This window comes from Eptatretus burgeri, chromosome 8 (assembly GCF_056783735.1).
Source record: "Eptatretus burgeri isolate ZD-2024b chromosome 8, Ebu_testis_v1, whole genome shotgun sequence".
NCBI classification, from domain to species: Eukaryota; Metazoa; Chordata; class Myxini; order Myxiniformes; family Myxinidae; genus Eptatretus; species Eptatretus burgeri.
The window spans coordinates 49045586-49058991 of NC_140968.1; the positions used below are offsets into that span (position 1 = coordinate 49045586).

General features: G+C 45.7%; 1 protein-coding gene across 3 annotated transcripts in view; it reads left to right on the top strand.

Annotated features, from left to right (window-relative positions):
* LOC147021701 (uncharacterized) overlaps positions 1–13406 on the top strand; it is a 317548-nt gene that overhangs the window by 147375 nt on the left and 156767 nt on the right. Inside the window, exon 1 of one of the 3 annotated variants that reach the window (XM_085891955.1) lies at positions 6415–6476. The exons of the other annotated variants lie outside the window; for them this stretch is intronic. The gene's annotated coding sequence lies outside the window, so the exon portion shown is untranslated. Of the gene's footprint in view, positions 1–6414; positions 6477–13406 lie in introns of those variants that run through there. 3 annotated transcript variants of the gene reach the window in all.

Below are 13406 nucleotides of genomic sequence, written 5' to 3' on the forward strand. Positions count from 1 at the left end.
GATCAAAATGAGCACTGCCTTGGAACAAGCAAGCCAATGTGAGCTGAAAGGGGTGGAGCCAGCCGGGGGTGAAATTTCAAGGGTGAAAGGGGGAAGCGCCGGCTTCGGGTGGTGAAGCCTACAGCGGCTTCACCCCTCCGGGCTATGAAAAGGCGCGTTTCGACGCCAAGAGCGTTGTTGGTCGGAGGAGTTCGAAGAGTTTATCGGAGGAGTACAGAGGGTCAAGCAAGCCACCAGCCCGACCTACCAAGCCAGCGGTTCGACACGGAGAACGGAGCATCGAGAGTAGGGCGCGCCACCAGCCCGACCAACCAAGCCAGCGGTTCGACGCGGAGAGCGGAGCACAGAGTCGGGCGCGCCACCAGCCCACCCAACCAAGTCGCCATTGAAGCTGCTGCCACGTTGGCATTGGGCCAGGGAGACGAAGACCACCGAGTCACTACCAAAGGGAGGCAAGGTAACCAGCCCGGACTCTTGGAGGCCTCGGTCAACCAGGCTCCCGAGTTTGGGAATAAAGGCTCGCAAGCCCGTTTTCTTTCCCTTGGGTTTTTGTATGAAAGTCTGTGGCACCTTGCCTTCCTGTAAGTAGAATTGTGATTAAGTACGTGCTTGTACATTGGTGAATAAACCGGCTGTAGGCTTGCTCGTGTCTCGTCCCCATCCCGCCATTCATTGACTGCATGCCTACTGAAAATAAATGCCCCATTGTTTGAATGTCAACCTGCTTGTTGCGTCACTTTCTGCCATTGACCGCCACGGTGCGCTCGGGATGTTAACTGGCTATTAAGGCCGACAAACGTGATAATCTGGTCCGACGGGATTTGGCGAATTAAAACCGCTCGGCTTCGCACACGGAACGATCATGCTTAAGCGGCTCGTTTTCGTACAAGTCCCGTCGAGGTATAAACTCTTGGTATTTCTGTCCACGCAAATAGTTAGGTATATCGACAATTCGGCGATTGACCCTGTAGCGCATGGACAGAATAATTGACTAGTTTATGATACGTTAAGGCATCCGTGGCTGGATTCTGGGGTTGGTCCAGAAAGCCACGACTGGATTGCGGCCTTCGGTGGGCGCGCGACCGCGATTTGGCTGAAATAGTCGTCCACACGCCGAACGTGGCGGAATTCAACAACACTGGTGTCAGGGAGCAGAATTAAAACCCCTCTGTCTCCACACAAAATTGATGGAATCAGGTCAAGGGTGTGCGAAGCAACCTTCCAGTTCCATTAAATTTCGAGCTTTCAAATTTTTCCCGATACGCAAAATGGCAGCTCAAGGCAAGCAGGGGCAGGAGGGAATAGATTTAGAATTAGTAGAATCTATGGCCCAGGACGAGATCACCGTGCAGGACAACGCCATGCAGGTTGACTATTCCCCGCAAATAAATCACAGTCCGAAATGGGCGCAGTGGCTGGGGCGTGGACGACCTCCCCCCACGGGCGAATCCGCCCACGGATCGGATGATGGAGATGTTTGAGGAGTTGATGAGCGAGATGGAAACGAATGTGCGCGATATGAAAGACAAGATGGAAACGAATGCGTGCGATATGCAACACAAGATGGAAACAAATGCACGCGATATAAAAAAAGAAATGAAGGAAAACATGGACGCAAATATGCAGACACTGCGGGGTGAAATGCAGGACATGGGGTTGAACCTCCAAGCAGGGCAAAAGGCGATGAGGGCAGAATTGGACGAGGTGAAAGGCAAGATGGAGGAGATCGAAACGGTACGAGGAAAGATCACCGAGTTGAAAGGGAGTGTGGAAGGTGTGTGGTCCGCGGTGAAGGAGGGTAAGGAAGACATGACAAAAAATATAGTGACGGTTGGACAGGAGGTAGACAACTTAGGACAGGGGATGAAAAAGGTAAAAGGACAAGACCAAAGGACAACTTGAATAGCACTAAGTTCCTTGACTTTACAAGAAGTCATGGACTTAGGGTGGCTGGTTCATGGTTTCTGCACCCACAAGCTCATCGCTGGACTTGCTATTCCAACGCTGGCAGTGTGGCAAAGGAGAATGACCAAGTGCTCGATCATGGTCACTGGAGGATAATCTAGCACTGAAGGGTCTACTGGAGGACTCAGTTCCTCAAGACTGAACACTGGCTTGTTATAGCAACTCTCAAGTTGCACCTTAAATCCAGGAGAATGGTACCATCCCAGCCTAGGCTGGATGTTGGCAAGCTCAAGGATAAGAGGGTAGCTGAGGAGTTTGTGAACATGCTGAGTGGAGATTTGGGGGGTCTTGGTGCTTTGGGAGATCCTGAAGAGTTATGGAGTGCCTTCAAGACCACCGTCCTTGATGTTGCCGGTGGATGTCTTGGAACTCATCATAGGGCGATGAAGAATCTTGTCTCTCAAGGGACACTGGAAACCATTGACCAGAGTCACAGGGCCAGGCTGAATGGCAGAGATGAGCTGTTCAGGGAGCTGAGGCATAAAACTGTACGTGCGCTAAGGGTGGAAAAGAGGCCTATGTGCGCGGAATCTGTGAGGGGGTAGAGCATCATCTGTAGTCAGGTGATTCTCGTCCTGCTTACAGGGGAATTTGTGCATTACGTTTCTCCAAGTCTGTCCCTCGGTGCACTGCAGTTAGAGCAGAGGGTGGTTGGCTCTTGACAGAGGAGTCGAAAGTGAAGGCCCGCTAGGCCAGTTACTTTGAGCGGTTGTACCAGGCTGATCCACCAGCTGTTTATTTGGATGTCAGGGGTGTTCCATTCCCTATTGCTGACCCTCCAATCAACTGTGATCCAACTTTGTTTGTGCAAACACAGGCTGCGGTGAACCGGTTGAAATGGGGTAAAGCTCCAGGGATCTGTGGCATCCATGCTGAACTTCTCAAGGCTGGTGGAAATGCTGCACTCGTGTCATTGCACACAGTGCTGTGCTCTGCCTGGAACACAGGCATCATCCCAACTGACTGGAACAGGGGCCTTGTTGTCCCTCTCTGGAAAGGGAAGGGTGATCGCCAAGACTGCAACAACGACCAAGGGGTGACGCTGCTCTCAGTGCCGGGCAAGATCTTTGCTCGGATATTTCTTGATAGGGTTCTCCACCATCTACTTGAGCACCAGCGTCCAGAGCAGTCAGGCTTTACACCAAAGAGGTCAACGATTGACTGTATCCTTGTTGTTCAGGTCCTCACCAATGCAGATAAGAGTTTTGGCAGGGGCTGCTTGCAGCCTATGTTGATCTCTGTAAAGCATTTAATTCAGTGAATCGGGATGCCCTCTGGAGGATTATTGGTCTTCGTGGGGTGCCACGAAAACTGATTGATCTGATGTCTGAACTATACTCTGGTAGTGAGAGTGCTGTGAGATGTGGTACCATTATCTCTGACTTATTTCCAGTTGTTACTGAAGTTCATCAGGGGTGTGTACTGGCCCCCACACTTTCCAGCATTGTATGGACTGGATTCTCGGGAGGATGTCAGAGAGATCAAGCTGCTGTGCATCGTTTGGGAATTTCAAGATCTCTCACCTTGATTACGCAAATGATGCAATCATTTTTGCGGAGACTCTAGATTTCCTTTTGGGGGGCCCTCGAGGTGCTGAATGAGGAGTCAGAGCCGCTGGGATTACAGGTTTCGTGGGTCAAAACCAATATCTCGGCTTTCAATGACATATTGGATGCTGCTGTCCTGTCTGTGCCTGTTTGTGATGAGAAAGTTAAGGTCGTGGAGAGATTGTCTTACCTTGGCAGTGATATTCATGTCTCTGCCGGTTGTGAGCCAGAGGTCAACAGACATCTGGCTTGTGCCTGGGGAGTCATGGATTCACTGGAGTATGGGGTGTGGTGCTGCCGATACCTGTGCGGGAGGACGAAAGTCCGAGTCTTCAGGTCCTTGGTGCTTCCAGTCTTGCTCTATGGATGTGAGACTTGGACTCTGACCAGGGATCTGAGATGGCGACTTAATTCCTTTGGTACCAGGTCTCTCAAGAGAATCCTTGGCTATCGCTGGTCGGACTTTGTGTCCAACGAGCGGTTGCTGAGAGAACTCAAATTAGATTTGCTACCTGCATAGCCCGTGAGCGTCAGCTGCAGCTCTATGGACATGTGGCTCATTTTCCTGACACTGATCCTGCTCACCAGATTCTCTCAGCAAGGGAGCCTCATGAGTGGAGGAGGCCAACCACGTGCTTTGTGGCTGCAACAGGTTAATTAGCATCTCAAGAAGATGGGGATGGGCCAGGCATCTGCCTGGGGGATGGCCAGACAGAGGTCCCTGGAATACCGGCGGAAAGTGGACACAGTGATGTCCTGCTCTGGCGCATACTCCCATACCTGACCTGACCTGAATATGGCTGCCAGACCATGAGACATCAATTATTCATGAATACCTTGGTATCCCCAAGGCTTGGGGAACATTTATTTGAAGTTTCTCCTCGATCTGTTTGGCCGTTCTGGAGAAAATCATTTTTATATGTTTATGAGTAAATCCAATATGGCTGCTAAACCATGTGACCTATGACATTGTATGTGTGAACCTTTTGTTCTTCATGGTTCATGCGACAGAAAAAAAAAAATGAGCTGAAACACCTTTTTATCAGAATTTTTTTTTCAAGCAGTTGACATACTCTGCACTACATTTTCTGAGCAGCTCGTGAAAGTTTTCAAAACTTTATTGAATGATGAATTAATTAAAAAAAATAAACAACTGTAAACTTGCTTCTCATTGATATAATAATTAAAATAAAAAACAATTGCAAGCTTGCTTCTCATTTATAATAATTTGTACGTGTGTAATCATTTTTATTTTGAAAGTGAGAGTGTACAAAGCTTTTCTTATTGTTTTTGTTACCTCTGCCACCGAATGTGAAGGGGGTTATGTTTTCACCCCTCTCTGTCTATCACTTACAATATCAAAGATTTTTCAAGTATATTGGTCAGTCAATTATGTCATTCTGTCTGTTTGTCTGTCAGTTTGTCACCTACAGGTCATAATTTTAAACCGATCTTCACGAAACTTCACCACATGATAGAGTTTGTCATAGGGAAGAAGCCTATTGTTTTTGAGGTCAAAAGGTCAACATAAGCCAGAGGTTAACCAACAGGTGAGGTTTCTAAAATGCTCAATTTTCATCCCATTGACTTGAAATTTGAAGAGACGTTATATTGCAGGTCACTGAATTCAACCAACCAAATATTTTTGAGGTCAACATGGACAAAAAGGTCAACACAGGCTCAAGGTCAACAACTAAGGTGGTATTTCTAAAATCCTCAATTTTCATCCCATTGATTTGAAATTTGAAGAGGATTTATAATTCAGTTCACTGAATTAAAACGGTGAATAATTTTTAAGGTCAACATAGGCCCAAGGTCAACAACTGAGGTGGTATTTCTCAAATGCTCAATTTTCATCCCATTGACTTGAAATTTGAAGAGAAGTTGTATTTCAGATCACTGAATTCAACCAACCAAATATTTTTGAGGTCAACATAGGCTAAAAGGACAACAGGCAGAATTTCTAAAATTGTCAATTTTCATCTGATTGACTTGAGATTTAAAGAGGAGTTGCATATTTTGTCATTGAATTCAACCATCAATTATTTTTTAAGGTCAAAATTTTTTTATGGATTGTGCAAGTGTCGTCTGCTTCTTGTTTGTTAGTTTGTTTGTGTGCAAGATATCTCAAAAAGTTGTGGATGGATCCAGATGAAATTTGGTGGACAGGATGGGTGTATGACAAAGACGAACTTCACCATTGAGAGATATATTCACCATTGAGAGATATATCCCGATATATAGCACAATATTTCAAAAAGTTGTGGACGGATTTGAGTGAAACTTGGTGGAGAGGTTGGTTGGGTGTGTAGCAAGGATGAATTGATTCAATTTTGGTGAAGATCTGAATCCGGATCCGGATCTGATAATTGTTTAAGTGATTCTTCACCATTGACAGGTTGGGCTAAACTAATATATTGCACGTTGTAACAAAAAGTTGTGGATGGATTCAGATGAAACTTGGTGCACATGTTGGCTGTGTGACAAGAATGAATTGATTGAATTTTGGTGAAAATCCGGATCCGTATCTGATAATTCATGAAGTGATTCTTCACCATTGAGACGTTGGTCTAAACTAATATATCGCACGATATCTCAAAAAGTTTGGACGGATTCATACGAAACTTGGTGGACACGTTGGGTGTGTGGCAAGGATGAAATGATTCGATTTTGGTGAAGATCCAAATCCGGATCTGGATACGAGAGTTGTTTTAATTTTTAAAGTGATTCTTCACCATTGAGAGATCGGGGCAAAAAGGATGTCGTACTGAATTGCATGATATTTGAAAAATGTATTGGGCTTGTAACGTTCTCGTGGAGCAGGCATTACGTGGTGGAGATATGCGCTCTACCGAGTACCCTTCTAGTTGATACTGATACAGTACATACTGACAACTGTAGATAAACCTGTCCAACCAGTTACAACTCAACTTCTGCTTTCATTTCATTTCTGGTGAAAACTTTGTAAGTAAAAATGTTTTCGTGCATATGTTTTTAATCAATTGCGAGAACTGATTTACAGGAATAAAAATGAAGTTGTTATACATGGTACATGAATGTTAAGACCAGGTAACTTAAGAATCTCAGAACTCATGAACTTGTTCTTTTCTGCTTGATGGTTGTATCTGAGTGTTGTACTGCAGGGGAGGCTTTGGATGGAGGATTTTTCATCAAAACATTGCCTCAGCTCACTCATTTTATACAGGATAGGTAATCTATATAATAATACACTAAGGTGTCGAGGGGGAGTGGGGGGGTAGGTCCATCCTGAGTTATGGAGCTAAAGGCTTTTTCCCTGACGGCCTCAATCCCCCTCCCCTCGCCCCCACTGACCCCCAAACCCCTCGCCAGTCGGGCGCGGATGTCGTCTCATTGTGCAAACAACTCTTCGATTTTTTTTTTTCCTGTTACATCTTTTGGGCGTCCACATCACTAAGAACGCCAAATCTCTCTTCTATGTATCTTCCTACTCTTTGCTTTTTCTATATAATAAATCTTTCTTGACACTTTTTTTTTATCTATAATCAAACCTGCGACAGAAAAAAAAAATTCGCCTCTGTCCACTCAACTCCCTCATCTTTGCTCATGTCCCACGTGTCTATATGGTGAAAGCTGGGTCTGAGGAAAAAAAAAATCATTACCCATGGCTCAGAATACATTCTCTAATCTGTCTCATTAACCTTGTGCCGTGTCTGTCCCATGTTACCATGGCAATGAATAAAACTAGACAGATAAGATTCATAGTCATTCCGAACAGGGGATGATTTACTTTATATCTATTAGCTCAGTTTTGTCATGCGTGCGTGCATGCATCCCCGTCCTGCTCTCTTTGTTGAAATACATTTTTTGTTCATAAAAACCTGTACGTGGTCATTCGAGGTATGGGATTTAATCTTGTACTGGGCCGATTGGGAAACACGCATTTAAAGCACTTTTAAAAGACTTGCTTTGTCACAGTAACATCAGAACGAGCTGATTCATCACGTGGTCATGGATGGTTAACCTCAATATGGGGCTGTTCAAAAATTACCTAACGCTATTTTTTTTAGTGAGGCACGTATGGGCTTGATTAAACCTAACTAATAATTTTTATTCGGCATTGATTAGATTTTTAGGGATCCCTCATCGTGATTAACACTCAACCCACACAAAGTCAATGGAAATCTGACGCAACAAAGCCAGACAGTGTATAATTAATCAGTTGAGGCCTACAGGCCTTATGTGTAAGGCCCACCATAAAAGCAAGATGGCGGCCATATCATTTTGGCAGGGTGCTATGGTGGGTGGAGTCAAGCGACAGATGTGTGTGTGGTCCGGCAGCTGTCCGACCAACGGGTGCACCTTTCAAAATTCGACCCCCAACAACAACAACAGCAACAACAACAACAACGTGAAGTTATTGTAGACCTGTGACATGGAATAATGATTATACTATTCCTTTTGTATGTTGGTATTGGCTTAATGGTTAGTGGTGGTGGGCTTGGGATGTTAACTTCATGGTTAGTAGTGGTGGGCTTGGGATGTTAACTTCATGGTTAGTAGTGGTGGGCTTGGGATGTTAACTTAATCGTTAGGGGTGGTGGGCTTGGGATCCAAGGATCCTGAGTTCAAATCCCACTTGGCTGTTGAATTAATACCAGGTGGGGTTGACTCTGCCTGTCATCCTTCCGAGGTCGGAAAAATGAGTGTCAGCTTGCTGGTATCCTGTGTCGGGGTAGCGACCCGTCCAGGATTGTGCCCAATAGCCAAGGAGACTGCTGAAGCAGCACCAACGCTCTGCACAGAGTATGGTCCCAATGGATGGATGGTGGTAGGCTTTGGATCCTAAGGTCTTGAGTTCAAATCCTGCTTGGCTGTTGAATTTATACCAGGTGGGCTTCACCCAGCCTGTCATCCTTCTGTGGTTGGCAAAATGAGTACCAGCTTGCTGGGATGATTGAGCCATTTGACTCTCCTTTGTTGGAGTGGTGACCCATCTAGGATTGTGCCAAATATCCCAGGAGACTGCTTTGGCAGCACCAATCCTCTGGTACAGAGTATGGTCCCAATGGGTGGATTCCTTTTGTGCTATATAGGCACATAAGGCTGCCGAGGAAGTTTCATTGGCAAGGAGTACAGTCCTGGATGTGTCTACACTCTGACACAGGTTACCCCAAATGGTTGTTAGCCCCAGTACACTGGTACTCATTTTGCCGACCTTGGAAGCATGACAGGCTGAGTCAACCCCACCTGTGTTAATTCAAAAAAATTAATAAAAAAAAACAGGGGCTTTAACTCAGAACCCTAAGGTTCCAAGCCAGCCACCTTAACTGCTAAGCCAATATCAGGCTTAACCTGTGACATGTAGCAGGTAAAAATACGTAATTAACCATACAAAAACAAATAAATATTCCTACCTTCTAATCTTCAAGGAAATGCATCATATACTTTATGGATGCCCAGACCCTGACTCAAAGCAAGTCTCAGGAAGGCACACTGACTCCCCAATCAGCAGAAAAAGGCCTGGGGACACTTTTCATTTACTTTGTGGTTTCTTTGACATTTTGAAGTTTCTGGGCACAGCACATTGTTGTACAAGATAGAAATTGTTTCATACTTTTTTGATGTAACTTAAAAACAGAGGATGAAATATTTGCTTAGAACCTTTCGTTAAGTCCTGCAGAAATCTTTATTTCCCAGTTTCTACACGCATCATTGTTTCTCCCAGGTGATTGATTGCTTGCCATGAGTCAGAAAATTCAGAATGGAATTAGAGCCACACAGCCAAATGATCTTAATGATGTGACTTTAAACGACGTTCCTGATCATTTGGTCTTTGGGACTTCACGAGAATGCCATTTCACATACAGTACCTGTTTCACCAACATTTTCCAAACGACTGCATTGGCATATTTAAGGTCAGGATAACAAATTGGGACTGTGTGTTGATTAAATATTGTTACGGATCTGGAAACCATTTGCATTCAACATATAGATGTCCCAAAAGTCAGTTATGTCGTTAAGTATGTGTGTCGTCAGAGCCCTTTCCTTTTGTCCAGTGGGAGAATCAAAGGCGTGCGTTACGATTTCTTTTTAGTTAGGTTATTAAATCTTTACATCCAACGAACCCTCCAACGAACAACCAACAACCATTCCATTCCCCATCACGATCCACTACCCACCCGCTGTCTACAAGCACTCCGACTTGCCAAGGCAGGGTCTTGCAGCCGTTCCTTGCCGCTTCCACCAACATTCCTTCCACAAACGTTGTAACTCTTGCATGACGGCCTGTGCAACATTGATACTGTTACTCGTCAAGTATGAACCCACATGGAAGACTGGCTTGGGTTTCCCGGCAGGGGCCAAGGCGCCGCCCCGGAAAGGTGGGCTGTACGACCTGTCCAATCAGAGGCGGACAGCGAAAATCAGCATTTGTAATGTATTATACAATCAATAAGTGAGTTCAAGTACACAGTGTTCACTAATCTGACTTAGGCTTTCAATTTCCTCTTCAATGCAGCAACAGCAGCACTTGTTTCTTCCCCTCAGCTTCAGTTGAAAATGAAAGTATATGATACTTCAAAGCAATTGATGGTCGTTCCCTGTTAATTGAAGTTTATATTTTGTGATAACTTTTTTGTGGTTGGAGGTAGGAAAATGTTGCCCAGACAAATTCATAGGGCACGAAAATACCTTTAAAATGACACCAAAACCAGCTCTCTAGATGTTATACTTTTAGAGATATGGCCATTTGAATTTGCGACGTCGTGCTAATTAGTCCAAAGTTCATTAGTCTGTATCTCACTATTTAAGAGGCTGTTAGCAAAAATATTTGAGTTCTTGCCGTTTTTCATGGGTCACAATTGGTTCCCAAAGTTTTCCAAAAATCTGAGAGATGACTGCAGATTCTTTTGATGATTTGACATGGAATGACCCCTACGAGGAAGGGAAGAGCGACCCTGACCCCCCTCTGTGGACCCCGGCCATTCACCACCCGAGCTCCATCACGAACCTCCAGTCCCACACATGTGACCGGGGACCAAACAAGCGACCATTGTCAGGTGCCGCATCATGGAGCATGCCCTTCCTCCGACGGACAGGTACACCACCGAACTCTGGCCCTCAGCTTGTCTCTCCACGGCTGCGAAGGTCCAATAAAGACTGGGTTTCTTTTCATTTGTGCGTGTGTCTGCATGTGGGCCTGTCTTTAAGTAGAACTGAATTAGTGTTTTTGGATCATTGTAAATACTTATTGCATATTCGCGTTAAGTCTTGCTTTGTGTCTTCATTTACTGTAAATAAAACTTGTTAGAAATGTTCCCAGTTCGTTTTCGTCCCTTCTTGAATTGGTCCAGCATGTTTCGGATCTGAGTTTAGGTGGGGTTCTATCCCCGATTAATCCGTTCATTCCAGCCGGCACGGCTTTGGCAGTTTCCGCTCAGCTGCACCCGAACCGGAGTTGTTAGTCGGTAGTTGGAACTCTACCGCAGTTGGTAGAGACGTAGAGTGACCTGGTTCAAGCAAGACGTGCCAAGGGCGTAGTTACCCCGGTAGTCGAAATCGCGTAGTTAATTAGGTAATTTGGTTATGGACAAATATTGTTGTGGGCCGGGGTCCGGTGGCGATAAACGACGACTAGGTGGAGCAGTGGAGTCGTCTCCCACCGAACACCCAGAATTTAGGTCGTGACCCTTGGATAACTCCAAAGGTCACGGGTCCCTTAGCGGACCGTGGACGTCAATATTTCGACTGCGTAGCGTAGGGTTAATTGTCTCGATCTCCAATACACCTAAATAACCATGCAGTCTAGCTACCGGGGAAACCACACCCTCGGTCGACTCTGTCCGATCCGAGTCGCAGGTAACGACCCGGATCTGGCATAACCGAGCAGAGTTACCAGAGCCACGCCGGTCCCAATGACAATTTACGGCACCAACGGCCTTACTATTTCTCAAACCCGCACCATGCTGGGTCAATGAAAGAAAACACGAACAACGAACTGGAACATTTAACACAGGGGTTTATTTTACAATAAGCAATAATCGGGAAGGGAGACACAGAGCAGAGTTATCACGAATAAGAAATGTAATTCACAATGTACAAGGCACTTAACAATTCTACTTACAGACGGTGCCGACGGATACACACACACACACACACACACACACACACACACACACACACACACCCAAAAGAAAATGGACCCCTTGGGTCTTTATTTGGTAGAGCCGGGCTGGGGTACCTTCCCGCATCGTGCGGTCACACTGACTCCAAACCACCACGGTGGGACTCAAACCCACGACTCGAAGTCCACGGCCCAAGTCCCTGGCAGCTCGGCCGCCACTACCACGAGAAGCCACCGCAAAGGGCCGCAGATGATGACCGAGACCAAGCCACCACGACCGCAGACGAAGCCAATCGCCACCAAGACTGCAGACGAAGCCAATCACCACCAAGACTGGAGATGCTCAGCAATCGCCACCAAGACTGCAGACGAAGCCAATCGCCACCAAGACTGCAGATGCTAAGCAGTCGCCTCGATCACTGCTCAACTCTCTTGAGGTGGGAGCGGTTTCTTTCCTTGCCACTCGCCTCCTGATTGGACAGTTCCATTGCACGATCCGCTGGCCATCCCTCAATGGACAGGCCCATGGTAGGCGGGGCAACTCCCACCTTTCTGGGGTGGAGTCGGATCTGAGGTGATGGAGGCTCCGCCCATGCCTTCAGCCAAAAACACGTGGGCAATGGCGACCGGGTTGAGTCAGGGATGGTGCCGTTGTTGTTGTTGTTGTTGTTGTTGTAGATGTAATAAACCTGACTATAAAATAACTCGCAGCGCACACATGAAATTCCCACTAGATGGGAGGGATTCTAACTATAAACACATACTTATCAAAATAACTAAGCTTCGGGACTGCTGTCTGTTTGTGTGCAAATGGCTGCCAGATTCGGAACAATAGACCCTACGCTACGCGGTTGAGATATTGGCGTCCATGGTCGGTTAGACGACCGGCCGGCTCGGGAAGTTATCCGAGCGACGGCCTACAATTCCAGGGAGTTTGGTGGGAGACGACGCAAACCTTCCCCACATAGTGGTCGTTCTCGCCACCGACCCCCGGCCCACAACAATATTCTTTCACATATTTATAAGGCTCAGAAATGCTGCAAACTATTAATGAAAGGATGCTATATTTATTGTAGAATTGCTTGATGGCTTGACAACATTCCTGACATAAATAAACTCATTTACTGCTGAAACTGGAATGGCAGAATGATTAATGTGTAGCACATATTTCCTTCAAAGTGGGCTATGGTCTGTGTTCATTTTTCAACAGAAAAGAACCTGACTATATTTTTATCCTGCACTTGCGTTGTCATTGAGTACATCTGCTGTTCACTGCATGGATTAAGCTGACTGCTACATCTGATAGCAATTGATTGCTGATGCTGTATATACTGTTGAAAAGGGCAGGCCATTATATGCTGGTGCTTTGACAAAATTCCAAATTATTGTTCTGATCTATGGCAGCACTGCATCAGCGACTTGCCTGTTCCTCAGTAATCGTGCAACCAGCAGACGCTCTACACACACGATTTATTGGAAAGGTCCAATGTTTTAGTGCCGGTGACAAGCATTAACCTTTTTACCCGTTTCAGAATTAGTTGAAGCATTTTCATTTGTATCTCTAGATATATAAGAGGAGGATGGCCGTTCCCATTCATCCGTTAGCTGTTACGCTGATTGGCTGTGTGAGGCTTGGTGCAATGTGATTGGCTCCAGGCAAGATGATCGGATAGGCTTATTAAAAGCTGATATTCGAAATCTGATTCCATATTTGACGATTGCAAAGCATGGCCGAAATAATTGTGGTGGAATCTAGGGTTAAAACGGATAAAAACTAGAGGGGGAGCACT